The sequence below is a fragment of the Cavia porcellus genome, unplaced genomic scaffold, assembly GCF_034190915.1.
Source record: "Cavia porcellus strain 051 isolate PalLab524CR breed Dunkin Hartley unplaced genomic scaffold, mCavPor4.1 scaffold_6, whole genome shotgun sequence".
Taxonomy (NCBI): domain Eukaryota; kingdom Metazoa; phylum Chordata; class Mammalia; order Rodentia; family Caviidae; genus Cavia; species Cavia porcellus.
In genome coordinates, this window is record NW_026947489.1 from 95,627,419 (window position 1) to 95,642,617 (window position 15,199).

At 51.4% G+C, this 15,199-nt stretch overlaps 1 long non-coding RNA gene across 1 annotated transcript; it reads left to right on the forward strand.

Annotated features, from left to right (window-relative positions):
- Positions 1-4,815: 4,815 nt before the first annotated feature.
- LOC134476571 (uncharacterized) lies at positions 4,816-8,566 on the forward strand. The gene is made up of 2 exons (XR_010048379.1): positions 4,816-5,429; positions 7,515-8,566. It is a non-coding gene; the product is annotated as an uncharacterized LOC134476571 (long non-coding RNA).
- The last annotated feature ends 6,633 nt before the right edge of the window (positions 8,567-15,199 follow it).

The window sequence follows — 15,199 nt, forward strand, 5'->3', positions numbered from 1 at the left end:
TAGGGAGGCCGCACAGTGGACTGGTACGGGCCCACCAGGTCCTAGGGCCCCACGGTGAGCTCCATGGTGAGCCTGAACTCCACAGCAAGACCCTGTCTCGAAACACAGGACAAAACAGAACATGGGGAGCGATGCCTGGTTACTTCCCCCATTCGTTCATGTATATTTTTAGTTGGAGTAAAAGAAGAACTTGCCATCTTAGCTCTTCCGAGTAGTCAGTAGTGTGAGGTGTCCGTTACTTTGGAGTCGTGGATTCCGCTGACCTTCCTCTGCCACCAGGTAGCCTGGCTTTGTCCCCAGATGTGCTGCCTGGACCGGGCCCGGAGTGGGCACACAGGTTGCACATACTTACTTCTGCGAACACTTGTGATGCTCCATTTTGATATTTGTGTCCTTGCATGTGGTGAAACCAGGCAGTAGGTCTTCAGGCCTCTACCAAGTTTACTGAAATTGGATGAATAAATCTGCTGCCCGAGTTTGTCAGCTGCTCTTGCACATGAGTCAGAAAGTCGTGCATGTTACGGTTTTGACCAAAATGGATTCAAAACCCATTGAGAGACGTTTCAGATCATTTTTTTTTCCTTGTTCAGATATTTTTTAATGGCCTAGAAAATTCTGTTAATTTCTAAATGTACAGCTGCTGTGTTTGACTTTGCTTTTAAAGATGTCAATAAGCCCCCAAGCACCGTGGCACATGCTTGTGCCCCCAGCACTCAAGAGGAGGAGGCAGGAGGACTGCTGCAAGTTTGAGGCCAGCTTTGGCTGCAGAGCTGGACCCTGTCTCAAAAAGACAGACCAAAAGAAGAGTGAAACCACTCCAGGTCAAGCTGTTCCCTATGTCTGTTTTCCACACAGAGCCCCTTGGTAAAGGTCTCCCCCAGAAAGCGGTTTGCCACACACCCTGACACTTGCTAAATGGTGGGGGGGGGCACGATCTTTCTTCTGTGTGGCCCCTCCTGGTCGCCCAGTCAGCTCTGGGACATGAACAGTTAGGTGCAGACCTATCCTCCTTGGTCTCCCCGACTTGTCCCTGGGTCAGAAGCAGGGATGTGCAGAACGGAGGAGCAGCACTGAAGGAGACAGCAGCTGCCTCACCTGAGCCCCCCCACCCCCACCTGCTGGTCAGTTCCTGCCTGGGATCACCCCCGCCCCGGGCTGGTGCCATCAGCCTGCCTGCTGAAATCTGTAGAGTTTACCTGTCTGTCTTGGCTCAAACTGAAACCTAAACTCGAAGTCCGAAGTGTTTTTGCAGCACTTAGGCGCCATCCTCTTTAGTCCCCTAGGCCGGGATCTGCCTAGACACAGGGCCTGCTCCCCGGGGGCATGGCCCCAGCTCCGTTCCAACCATCTTCTTGATATTTTGACTAAAACGTGACTTTGTTTTTTGAGACAAGGTCTTGAACTCACTGTGTAGCCCAGGCAGGCCTCAAGAACGCACACTATCTGCAATCCACCTGCCTCAGCCTCACAAGTGCTGAGATCTTGGAATGTACCACCACACCCACCTTAAAACGTGATTTTAATACTGTAGTTTTTGCCAGTTGAAAGCTTGTGAAGTGACATCTGATTGTTGTTTAATTTTAGTTTTCCTAATTATGTTTATCAGCCGTTAAGATTTCCCCATCTTTGGATTCTCTGCGTACACCCCTTTCTGTTGGGCTGCTTCTATTTCCACATTGGCTTCCTAGTCTTCCTTTTCTGTTTCATGAATGTCTCTTCTTTGTTATTTCTGGGGCTCACTCAGTTGCTTGTTTTCTGACTTCCAAGTGGGGTACCCTGCGGGTTCTCCCCTGTCCTTCCTGCTTTCTGACACAGTCCTGTGCACTGCAGGCTGCATGTTTGCTGGCCGTCAGCTGGAGCTCACAGCTTTTAAAAGCAGACTTAGGGGCTGGGGACATAGCTCAGCTGCACAGTGCCGCCTGGCAAGCAAGAGGTACTGAGTTCAATTCCTGGTACCAAAAAAATAAGGGAGATTTAGCTTTTGTATGTAGGTTTCCACTGTTGCAGTTCTGAATATGCTACAGTTTTCAGTTTCATTCCCCTCTAGAGACTTAGATGTGTGGCTTTTAATTTACAGAGATCAGCATTTTTTCTTTTATTTCTCTCTCTCTTTCTTTTTTTTTGGAGGCAGGGTCTCCCTATGCAGTTCAGGTTACCTTTAAGCATACCATGTGTCCCAGGCTAGGCTTTACTGTGTGGAGATCCTTGTGCCTCCCAAGTGTTAGGTTTACAGTATTTTTCTCCTTTGTGGGGAACATTGCCTCACCACATGGTGCCAGGATTGAATCCAGCTCCTCCTGAATCTAACTAAGCACATCTCTTACCACTGAGCTAAACTAGGACCCCAGGCCTAGTTTTAGTCATTAAAAAAATCTAGGGGGCTGGGGATTTAGCTCAGCAGCATAAGCACCTGCCTTGCAAGCAGGCAGTCGTGAGTTCGATCCCCGGTACCAATAAAAAGGAAAAAGACAAAAAAATCTATTACTCATTTTTTGACATCATTATATTGTGGTCATAGACAATGTTCTCTGTGACATTCTTTTTCTTTTTTTTTTAAACCTAAGACAAGGCCTCCACATGTAGTCCAGCCTGGCCTTGAACTCAGGTAACCCAGGCTGGCCCAAACCCATGGGGATCCTCCTGCCCCGCTTCCTAAGGTCTGGGATTACAAGGTGACATTAATTGTTAGTATTGACTGACACTTTAATAACCTTGTATAAGTCAATTTTTATATTTTCCATAAATAATTTTCTAAGCTTTGGGTACATGATTTTCTATGTCTATATTAGATGAAGTTTGTTATAATGTTTTCTATATACTACTAATTTGGGGGGCTCACATATGCTGTGTGAAGGTGCCAGCACTGAGCCACTGCCCAGCCTGGGGGAGAAATGTGTTACGTGCCTCACTGTATCATGGAGTTTCATTCTCACCTTGTCCTTATGTCAGTTTATGTTCGCAGGTGCTGTACTAGGTTGTTACTGTTCTCATTGAATTTTTTAGCCTCAAGCAATGATATCTATATTCCTAGTAATTCTTTGCCTTTTCAATACACATTTTGTCAGATTTTGATATCACTGTCTCTGTTCTCATTCTCCCTTTTGCTGCAGAGAGCAGGGCCTCCAGCCAGGCACAGCAGCAGCACCTGAGTGCCAGCTCCACAGGAGGCTGAGACCGAGGACCTGCTGCGTCCCAGGAATTCAAGGTCAGCCTGGACAGCAGAGTGAGCTTCCTTGCAAAAAGGAATGTATGAACTCTGGAGCCCAGCACTGGCCTCAGCTATGTAATCTCAGGCCAGTGACAGCCCGTCTTCTGGGCTTGCAAGCCCCCAGTGTCCTGGCCACCTGCTTAGGAGGCCGCTATGAGGTCCTCTGGGTCCAGCTTCTCCTGCTCTCCCTGGGGCTTCCCTGCTGAGTGACCGTAGGCCTGGACCTTCTAATATGAGGTTTGAGAAGTGTGCTGCAGACTTCAGAGACCACTCAGCCTCTAGGTGTCTCTCGGGGTCTCGGTCGGGCTCTCTCTTAGAAGGGGCGTTGACTGCATGTGCGGGTTCATCCTCAGTGACAGGGTGTGGTGGGCTCCGTGGGGTGTGCTGGAAACTGAAGAGGAGACCCATGCCACCCCTCAGGGGCCAGTGTAGCTCCAAAGGGAGCAGAGGTAACAGTGGTTGAGACCCCCTCAGGCTGGCTCCTGAAGACTCCTCAGGTTCCCAGCTGTGCCTAGGGCTTCTGTGGTCTAGGACCTGGGAGCCACTGGCTTCTCTGGCTGGGGTGCTCAGGCACTGTCACTGGGAGGCTTGCAGAAGACAGGAGTGCAGGACAGGCAGCAGCCAGGAGCCTCCCTCAGAACCCTTGAATGACCAGAAGAACAGGGCGCAAGACACAGAAGAACACAAGGTGACAGGTGTCTCACGGCCTAGCATCAGGCCACTGGGTGATGCCCTGGCCCTCTCTGACACAGGCATGGCCAACAGAAGGCAAGGATCAGGGCAGACGCCTCAGAGACACACTGTGGGGGCCACGAAATCTGTGCACACAAATACCCACTTGTATGCACATGGTATATCAAGCAGCATATGCACATTGTAGATGCATCGTAACATAAGGTCATATGTATTGGTATTTATCATAGTAGAAACTCACGTGAACTTTCTTACTTTCTTTCTTTCTTTTGGTATTGGGGATCAAACTCACGAACTAGCCCTCAGCCAGGCAGGCGCTTATACCATTGAGCCAAATCCCCTGCCACAATTCTTTTGTTTTTTGATGCCAGGGGTTGAACCCAAAGCCTCCAGCATGTAAGGCAAGTGTCTACCACTGAACTACGCTGCAGTCCAGCCCCTTTTAAGCAGTTGCTTGTTGATTTATTTATCATTTGTCTTGCAGAGCTGGGAACTGAACCCAGTGCCTTGGGATGCCAGCCATCCACCCATGCCACCCATCCAGCCATGAGTTACACCTTGCTCATATTTGTTAACATAAAAATGAACTAAAGAGCTAGACATGGTGGCACACACCTGTAATCCCAGCACCCAGGAGTCTAAGGCACCAGGATGCCTGACAGTTGCAGGACAGCCTGGGCTATAAAGTGAGACCCTCTGAGAAAGGAGAACAAAAAAGCTAAAAAGTAAAAGCTCATCAGCACTGCAAAACAAAAATTAAAAATAGAAAGGAGGTTGCCATGTATTAATATAAACAGTATATTTTTAGTGTAACTGTATTCTGCAGAACAAGAATAGTCCCAAATTTCTGCAGATCTGATACTTGGTTTAACAGGGACAGCTGTGTTAGGATCCCTCCTCCTGTGTACCCGCTGAAGGAGCACAGGAAGATGAAGGGGAATGTGGAGAGTAATTAAGTACTCTTCTGTTGGGAGCCGCAGCCCCGAGCCCGGTCGCCTCACTTGGCGGACGTGAGGCCTGTAGTAAAGAGTGAGGCCTGAGGTAGATTACCCCTCCCATCGAATATGCTAGTTTCCTGCTTACCGCGTAAACAACCCGCTCAACAATATAGTCTGCCTAGCAACTGATGATGTTAGCCAATCAGCTTGCCTTGCTTACTTTAACATGATTGGACACTGTACCCGTATATATACTGGTGCCACCCCTGGGAGGAAGTAGAAGCCAGGTAGAAGCCCGGAAGTAGAAGCCCAGAAGGAGCTGCGGAGAGCGGACCGATAGAGGCTTCGGGGCAGACTGAAGCACAAGAGGAGCCGCGGAGAGCGGACCAAAGGAGGCTTCAGCTGGGAGAACCCAGGGCAGGCTGTACGGAGAAAGAAGAATAAAAAGAAAAGGTTGTCCACTACCAGACTATGTCGTGTGTCCTTCCTGCCGGCCGGGAGCGGACATCGACATTTGGAGGCCCGCCCGGGGACTGATCACCCCCGCGACGTGGAAGTGGACAACGCTCCAGTACAGAGCTGCGAGACAGGTGAGTTGGGGATAAGCCTGGGCTCTGGGTGGCGCGCACCTACAGGGCTTTTAGACTCCCCTCAGGCTCACGCGTAAGTGGCGGATTTTTGGGCCTCACGCGGTGAGTAACATATTAAAAAATGGGAAACATGCTAGGTAGCGGCACTAAGAGCGAGGGTGGTTGTGGAGAAAGCTCTCAAGAGCTTACAAAAGTATGCAGGGTATCTGAGCAGGCCCAGTCAGGGAGCTCCCGAGAGGGGTCTGTCAAGGGGAACAAGGATGCTAAGGAGGAGGACGGGGCTCTAGCCTCGGAGTCGTCTGACTCCGAGGACGAGGGAAAGTTGAATGGCAAGGAGGCCAAAGAGACCAGCTGTCAGGAGCCTAAGTCGCTCAATAAGGAGTCGCAGGGTTCTTTTCCAGCGTTGCCCCGCGAATTGCGCTCTGCTCAACCTGGTCTGCGGAGGAGTAGAGAGCTCCTGAGTGCGCCCCGGCGCGAGAGGGAGGCGAAGCCTTCCGCCCCACCTTGGGGGCCGTTTCCGGAGGCGATCCCTCGCCGCGGGGCGGCCGCCCGGGAGCTCCCTTCCTCTTCGCCAGAACAGGAAGTGATGCACGGGCCCCCATTTTCCGCCCAATCACGGCCGTTGTTTTATGCTCCGCCGCCGGCGGATCGGTATTTTCACAGGTGGCTTTGGCAGGGGAGACGCTTGTTTCATGAGGTACATCCACCACCTGGGATGGATAGTGACCCCTACGAGATATTTCCTGTACAAGTGGCTATAGGCCAGGGACGCAATGTACGGGAGCCTTTTGAGATAAAGCAGATTAGAGAACTTAAAAATGCAGTTACAACTTTTGGGCCGACTGCGCCTTACACCATTGCCATGCTGGAGAATCTGTCTTCTGGGCCCCTCACCCCCGCGGACTGGATTCAGCTGGCGGGGGCGTGTCTGCCCTCGGGCAGTTACCTGGATTGGCGAGCCTGGTATGCAGAGTCCTCTGCAGAGCAGGCTGAGAGAAACGCCAATCGGGGAGACCGGGGGTGGAACAAGAGAATGCTTGTGGGAGAGGGTCGGCGCGCTGATGGTCAGACTCGGTTCCCCGGCGCTCTCTGGCGGGGAGGAGATAGAGAGCCATCCGCTCCGCCCTGGAGCTCTTTTCTAAAAGCGGCTCCCCGCCGAGAGGCCGCCACAGGAAACCCTCCCTTCCCTCAGCCGGCACAGGAAGTGACGCCCCGTTTCACTCTGTCGCGACCGCAGTCTTATGACGTCGCGCCGCTGGGCAGACGGTATTTTCATGGGCGGCTACTCTGCCGAGCAGGCTGAGAAAAACGCCGGTCGAGGAAAAAGGGGCTGGGGATTTAGCTCAGCGGCTTAAGCGCCTGCCTTGCAAGTGTGCAGTTGTTAGTTCGATCCCTGGTACCAATAAAAAAAAAAAAAAAAAAAAAAAAAAAAAAAAAAAAAAACGAAAAAGATAAAAATAAAAAATAAAAAATAAAAAACAAAAAGGGGGAGTAAACCCTCGAGGTTTGATCCCTGGTGATGTTTGGCAGATGGACATCACACATATACAGGAGTTTGGGACTCTTAAATATGTTCATGTTTCCACAGACACCTGTTCTCGCGTCATATTTGCAACAGCAGAAACAGGTGAAAAAGTGTCTAATGTGATCAATCATTGCCTGGCGGCTTGGGCCGCATGGGGCAAACCAAAAATATTAAAAACTGATAATGGACCAGCCTATATAGGCAAAGCTTTCAATGAGTTCTGCAAAATGATGGAGGTTCAATTAAAACATGGTATCCCATACAATCCCCAAGGTCAAGGAATCATTGAGAGGGCTCATAGAAGCCTCAAAGAAATTTTACAAAAACAAAAAGGGGGAGTAGGCCAAGGCCTGGCCCCAAAGGCACGATTATCCATGGCACTATTCACACACAATTTTTTAAATTTAAATAATGATAATCGCTCCCCAGCTGTGGAGCACTGCAACCCTTCCCCCAACCATAAAGGGTGGGTGAAGTGGAAAGATGTCCTGACAGGACAATGGATGGGCCCGGATCCAGTGGTCAGCTGGAACCGAGGCGCGGTTTGTGTTTTCCCACAGGAACCGGGACGAGAACCACTGTGGATACCGGAGAGACTGACACGGACAACAAAGCCCTCGACTAAAGATCAGACCTGCCCTACTGGAGATCCATCACAGACCAACCAACAAGATGAATAGAAATAGCGGTAGCCCGAAATGGACAAAAAGATCCTCAGGCATATGCATGGCTTGCTCGATTGGCCCACGACCGAGTCTAGATATGGCGGGCATCCTTCATTCTCCTCCATAAGGTGACAATACACAGCAGGGTAGATGAGTCAATGACGGGTAAGAGCGTGCCTCCCCAGCACGACTCGACCTAAGCCAGGCCCTACCCCATCCTGCACGTAAGCCGCTGGACTGTTAGATGCTGCCCAGGTCTAAATTTCTCTCCGAGGGGATTTCTTTACGGAGAGGAAATGAGTGCAAGCTTGTGTGCATCCAGGTTCCGTCCAGTTTGTGCCTGGCCCTAGAAAAAGGACGAGGGCCTCAGGGCCTTGGCAGACCATGGGACGGCCGACCAGGGTCTAAGCCAAGGACCTACGGTGGGCCTACGCATAGGGCATAAGCCTCTGCACCCAGTCCAGGAAGGGCTACGATGCGCACATTCATAAAAAATAAAAAAGGGGGAGATGTTGGGAGCCGCAGCCCCGAGCCCGGTCGCCTCACTTGGCGGACGTGAGGCCTGTAGTAAAGAGTGAGGCCTGAGGTAGATTACCCCTCCCATCGAATATGCTAGTTTCCTGCTTACCGCGTAAACAACCCGCTCAACAATATAGTCTGCCTAGCAACTGATGATGTTAGCCAATCAGCTTGCCTTGCTTACTTTAACATGATTGGACACTGTACCCGTATATATACTGGTGCCACCCCTGGGAGGAAGTAGAAGCCAGGTAGAAGCCCGGAAGTAGAAGCCCAGAAGGAGCTGCGGAGAGCGGACCGATAGAGGCTTCGGGGCAGACTGAAGCACAAGAGGAGCCGCGGAGAGCGGACCAAAGGAGGCTTCAGCTGGGAGAACCCAGGGCAGGCTGTACGGAGAAAGAAAAATAAAAAGAAAAGGTTGTCCACTACCAGACTATGTCGTGTGTCCTTCCTGCCGGCCGGGAGCGGACATCGACACTCTTCCTTTTTTTTTTGTACTGGCGATCGAACTCACAACTCCACACTTACAAGGCAGGCGCTTATGCCGCTGAGCTAAATCCCCAGCCCCTAATTTAATACTCTTGTAAGAAGAGTTTGACTTCATGGGTCGTGGGGCGCGGGGGGGGGGGGGGCACCACTTCAAGACCCTCGAGCTGCACGATGGTGTGGTAACAGATGGCTTCCAAGCTCAGAAGTCTTCCTGGCTGTGGGCTTCCCTGAGGGCTGGCCAGCTCTGCAGGGACACTGCCGTCCATGGGGTGGGGAGACAAGGCGGCCAGCCCAGTGTTAATGCATCTGCTTGAAGTCCCCACAGCCACGACCTAGTTCACCATGGCTGGGAGGTGAAACCTGTTTTCCCGGAGAGCCCGAGGGGATCCCGAGGGGATCCCAAGGATCTGAGCCACATCCACCTCTGCTGTGAGGGTGAAAACTTGTGACCTAACTGCATGGGAGGCAAGTTCGAATTCACCCTGTGCCACCTAATGAGACTCAAAATTTTAAAAAATGAAAAAGGGGCTGAGGATGTAGCTCTATAGCACAATGCTCAGCATGGGTGAGGCCAGCTCGTCCCGTGAGGCCAGCAGCGTGGGTAGTTCATCCTGCTCGTGACGAGGAACATGCGGGGAAGGGTTTGGAAGCTACTCCACGGCAGAAGTAACGCTAGGCACTGACCGAGCCCGGGGTGGAGCAGTGGTCCGTCGGAGGGCGGCTTTGGAGGTAGACTGAGCAGGGTTTGTCCTTGGAGTGGGGAGTGCAGCTGCCAAAAAGTACTTCAGGATAACTTCTGGGCTCTTGGTTTGAGCAACATGATGACTGACGGTGACATTACTGGCATGAGGAGGACTAGAAGGACAGGAGAATTTTGCTTTCCTATTTTGTTGAGGTGGAAGGAATGCCTCGTTTTGGAAATGATGGGCACCAATGCAAAATGTGCACAGCTGCTTTTATTTTTGTTTTGTTGAGTCAGGGTCTCACTGTGTATTCCAGGCTGGGCTTAAACTGGTGATCTTCCTTCCTCAGCCTCCCAAATGCTGGGGGGACAGGCGTGGCCTCCTCCTGAGGACCCTGTGCTTCTAAATCCAGGGAGGAGGCCGGACCCGGGGCGAGACGGCGCGGGGCGGGGGAGGGGGAGGGGCGGGGCAGTGGTCGACCGGGAGGGCGGCAGCCGCAGAGGCTGCAGCGGATCGCGTGGGCAGGAGCACTAGAGGCCAGCAGGTAGGTGCGCGGAGGCCGAGGTTCGGGACCGGAACCGTGGGACGCTCGCTGCCTGGACCCGGGTCACTAAGGGACAAGGAGGGTCGAGTCTAATTCAGACGAAGTTGAGCTGAAATGAGACCTGGAATCCATGCCCTGAGAACCAGAGAGGACGAAGCTGGGAGAAAGAAGGGAAGGCGTCGCTGATGAATTTTGTCCCCGCACGGACGTCGTAGGGGCGACCTGCGGCCAATGCGGGACGTGCGGGGCGGAGCCGGCAGGAAATTTAAACGCAGGAGTGTGTGTGCACGGGGTCGCCAGAGGAGCCCCCACAGGGTACGGAGGCGGGGAGATGCTCCTCGCCGTCTCCCGTCGCGGTCCTGCGGGCGCTCGGGGCAGCGGCCGGGCCTGGGAGGCTGAGGCAGGAGACTCGCAAGTGGTGCCCAGCCTGGGCAACCTAGTGCGAGCTGGGGTCAAAAAATACATGAAAAGGGCCGGGGATATAGCTCAGCGGCACAGCGCCTGCCTCGCAAGGGCGAGGTCATGCGTTCCATTCCCATACAAAAAAAAAAAAAAAAAAAAAATACACACACATACACCCCTACCTCGATTCCCGGTACCAAAAAATCTACAGACACGGCATAAGCACCTGCCTTGCAAGCAGGCGGTCGTGAGTTCAATCCCTGGTACCGATTAAAAAAAAAAAAATCTACAGACAGACAGATATACACATATAGGTAGATAGAGGGGGTGGGAGGTGACCTAAGTACCGGGCTCTGGCCCGCACCCTCATCGAGGCCCCATAGGCCGCAGCCCCATTGCTTCCCCTCTGACACCGCCCCTGCTACCCGGCTTTTCTGAGTCTCCATGTGGGAAGCCTCGCGCTGGCTTCTGTTTCGCTGTCTTCTGGACTTCGTCCTGGATTATTAGGGAGTACCATTAGGCGATTGCATTTTAGCAGTAATACACCATACTCAATTATTCATGTGCTTCTCTTACCTCGTTGCTGTCTTTTCCATCTATTTCTTTTTCTTGAAGAGCTTTCTCCAAGAGCATTTTCAAAAGGTAGCTTTGCCTGATTGATGGTAATTTAATTTCACCGTTGAATTCAAATTCTGAAAGTTTTCTTTTAAACACAATTTTAAAAATCACAATATTTTCTTCTTGGGAAAAAAAGAAAAAGGGAAGATAAAGATGCTGTTGAGAATTAAAGCCAAAAAAACAAAAGAATTAAAGCCAATCGGATTCTGTTTCTTTGCAAGTGACCTACTCTCTTCTTTAAATGATTTTAAATGAATGAACCCAGAGCCTTTGCATCAAGCTACATTTCCGGTCCTTTTTACTTTTTATTTTAAAATAACATCTCAGTAAGTTGCCCAGGCAGGTGATCCTCTTGCCTCAGCCTCCTGGAGTACTGAGATTACAGATGTATGTCACCATGGCTCTCTTGAGAAGATTTTAGGTTATATTTTGTATACTTCTTCATTAATTCCGCTGTAAAATAATTGTGTGGGGTTTGAAGAGTTTATGTTTGTGTCTTTTCTTAGCTTTATGCTTACATGCTCTTTAGTTGTTTCCTCTAATATCGCCTTATTTCTATAAATAGCACACACACACACACACTTTCAGTTTAGAATTTCATCCCTTGCCCCAGTGGCAGAGAAGGCTTTTGTTCCTTGTCCCCATCCCTTGGGTCCCCTGCCCTCCTGGTCCCACAGATGTGCTAATGTGCTCAGTCATTTAGTGCTCAAGTTGTTGGATATGGAAAGGTTACTCAGAGCTGAGCTGGGTGGAAGTCGGGAGTCTGCCTCTTGTGCCCCCTAGCTACCAGGGGCTGACCTGCTCTCCACACTGGTCTATCCCTGAGCTGTCCTCACCAGAGCCTAGGTGTTCCTGTGTCTTCGCACGGCACTGACTTCATCGTCCTTTATTGTACTTTCCGTGTGAGTGCTGCTAGAGCCTGGTCAGGAGTTCTGGGCTGGAATCGCTTCGCTCAAACGGTGAAGCTATATTTCCCCTTTCCCTCCCGGTGTCCGTGGCAGTCTGCTGTGGACCTTTATTTCTTGGCTGGCTGCTGTGGCCGGAACTGCTTTACTTGAGTCCCCTTGCCTCTCATTAACAGCACTGTTCATGTTCCTGCCTACTTTTTTAATATTCAAATTTATTCTTCTATCAGGAGTTTGGCCAGGCCCCCAATCTTCTAAAAGGAGTGAATGCTGAAGGCTTAAATAAAAGGCAAGTAACGCGGCTTTGGGAGTCTAGGAAGATCAGAACTGTCTTGGAGCTAAGCCAATATTTTTCTGCGTTGACTGTTTTTATTGGGTCCTTGATAGTGCAGCGGGCCCAGGAAGTTGAGGGCACATTGAGGCAGAAAACAAGCAGGGCCTTGAGAAATTAGAACGAAGACATTCACAGCAGTAAATCTTGCTTGTTAAGAAAACTGCCTGAGCAATGACCTAAGGTTCATTGTTCTGGAGTCAGGTGTCAGCCCCCAGCGTGTCTTCCCCTACCCTCAAAGGCTATGAGTGGGAGCTCTTCCAGCACAGCCCCAGGATGCTACCACCATCCTGATAGCCTTACTGGGTCCCCCCCCCCCGCCTGTCCGTTTTCTTTTGTGGGACTGGAAATTGAACTCAGGACCTTCACACTCAGCTAGGTACCCAGCCCTTTTATATTTTCCATTTTAAGACTAAGTGTCCAGGCTGGTTGAACTTGTGCGTCCTCCTGCCTCAGCTTCCCAGAGTCCTGGGACTCCTGGCTTCATGATCACACCCAGATATTGTCTTATTTGGCCAAGGATTGTTTCAGTTTGTACATATTTGAATCAGTTTTTGGCGTTTCAGTCTTTTGGCTCCAGTGTTCTCCTGTGGAAAGTGTTGTGCATCTCTTAGAAGTCCTTCAGTGGGGCCGAGGCTGTTGTTCACTGGTCTAGCAAGCTTAGACACCTGGGTTCCATCCTGTCTAGTAGAATGATGGTGACGAACAGGCCTCCCAGCACTGGGGAGGCGGAGGCAGGAGGGTCACTGTAAGTTTGAGGCCAGCACAGGCTACCTAGTGAGTTCATAGCCTGAATATATAGTAAGACTGTCTCAAAAATTCAGAAATAAAAACAGAAACAAAGGGGGCTGGAGATTTAGCTCAGCAGTATAAGCGCCTGCCTTGCAAGCAGGCAGTCGTGAGTTTGATCCCCAGTACCGATAAAAAAACGAAAAAAGAAAAAGACAAAAATAAATAAATAAATAAAACAGAAACAAAATTATTTTTAAATCTCCTAACATCCTTCTCAGCATTTTCTGACTGTTTTCCTCTGTTGCATTCTGTGTAACTGCTTCAGATCTTTCAGTCTGCTGATTCTTCCTGCAGTTGCTTCTATTCTGTCGTGGGTTTGGGGTTTGGGTATTTTGGTTGTGCGTGTGCACGGATGTGTGCATGCATGTGTGTGTGTGTGTGTGTGTGTGTGTGTGTGTGTGTGTGTACAGAACTGGGGACCTCCCCTGAACATGGGAGCTCCCCTGCTCAGTGAGAGCCATACCCTCAGTCGGCACCCCCAGCCCCGCGGGTTTTCAGCTCATCACTGGGCTTTTTCTTCCTTCCTTTATTTTCTGGGATTGAGTCTGGGGCACTGAGGGACATCCCAGCCTTTTACTGTGCTCTGGCGCAGAAGAAATGTATGACAAGAACACGTCTCATGGCCATCACCTGACTGGCCACTTGCTCCAGTGACACGGCCCCGCCTGGCTCTCCCTAGGGGGCTCCCGGCTTCTGTGGCAGCTTTGCTGGGTCAGAGCCCACAGCCTCACACCCCCCACGCAGAGCTCACTGTGTGGCCCTGGCAGCTATGAGCAGCCTCACCTTCGCCCCAGGTGTTTCCCATGGATGGACACGTGCAGAACGTGGTCTGAGCCGCTGGCCCCTCCTGCTCCACGGGTTTTCTCCTTGGCTCACACAGGGACAGCACCTCTTCAGCGCATAGAGTCCTCTTCCACTGTGCGAACAAAGAGCGCCTCCCTTCCTCGGTCACCAGCAGATGGAGGCAAGAAGCATTTCATTCTCCGACTGTGGGGAGCTGGTGTCAGGCAGGCAGGTCGCGCAAGTTCAGGTCAAGTCTGGGCACTTCAAAAAACCCTGCTTTAAAATTTAAAATAAATAAAATAAAAACTTCAAAATTAAAAAAATTTTTAAAAGCCTGGGGATGAGCCGGGTGTGGTGGCTCACGTCTGTAGCACTCTGGAGGCTGAGGTAGGAGGATCGTTGTGAGTTTGAGACCAGCCTGGGCTACAAAGTGACCTCAAGGCCAGCCTGAACTGCATATTGAGACCCTGTCTCAAAAAGACAAAAAAAAAAAAAAAGCCTGAGGATGTCGCCCAACTTGAAGAGGGCGCTGGCTCCATACTTAAAGGAGACAGATCCAAGCACCAGGGCCACGACAAGGCCCGATTTCTCCAGTGCAGCCCTGGGCGGGGTCTGTGCGCAGCCTTCTGGTCAGAGGGCCGTTTTCCCCAGGACCAAACACGGGACACCGTGACGCAGGAGGAGGAGAGGTTTCTCTTGGCCCTGGCTGTAGTCCTTGGTTCACAGGAAGGGCCTGGGGAGAAGGGTGGCCCACGTGGCTGCCCAGAAGCAGAGCCTGCTGCCCTGTGCTCCTCTTGGATGATCACTGCCCAGGCGGCACCCAGTCCAGCCGGCCTGCAGGCTTCGAGGCTCCAGTTTTTCCCTGTGATGTGTGGATCCAGCTCTTGGAGCCCAGCCTCCTGGCAGGTGGAAGTGGAAGCGGCATCTATTTTGGGGATTTTTTTCCCAAAAGGAAAAACAGTTTCATAGTTGTCATTAAAACCAAAAAACATAAAATCATTGGGATGGACCCCATCCTCTCTAAAAAGTGATTTCCAGGCTTCTACCTGAAGTGTGTGCATAGACGCTCAGGTCCTGGAGCTCACAGCCTCACCCTGCGCCTGGTGGGGCTCATCCTTGTCACCTTCTTCAGTGACTGCTGCTCTCACGTGGAGACTGCCCAATGCCGTCAGCTCTGTGTCCTCCCTTGCAGTGCGGGAGGCGCTTGTTGTGTCCCGCTCTGTCCCTGGTGTCTCGAGGCCTGCAGAGTGCTGCATCCCAGCCTCATCCCCTGTGGCACAGAGCTGGCTGAGGACTTCCTGCGGCAATGGATCTCAGGGCAGGCAGACAGGTTTGGAACCAGTGAGAGCCCAGGTAAAGACGCCAGGCAGTACCAAGGCTGCGCCCCCCTCAGTGGGGACCTGAGGTCTGCAGTCTGAGGCTCCCGGGGCACGGATTCCTGACAGCCCATCAGTGGCAGCAGTAAGCCCCACAACCGTGGGGACTGCATGTGGTGCCGCACGCTTGTGTGTGGG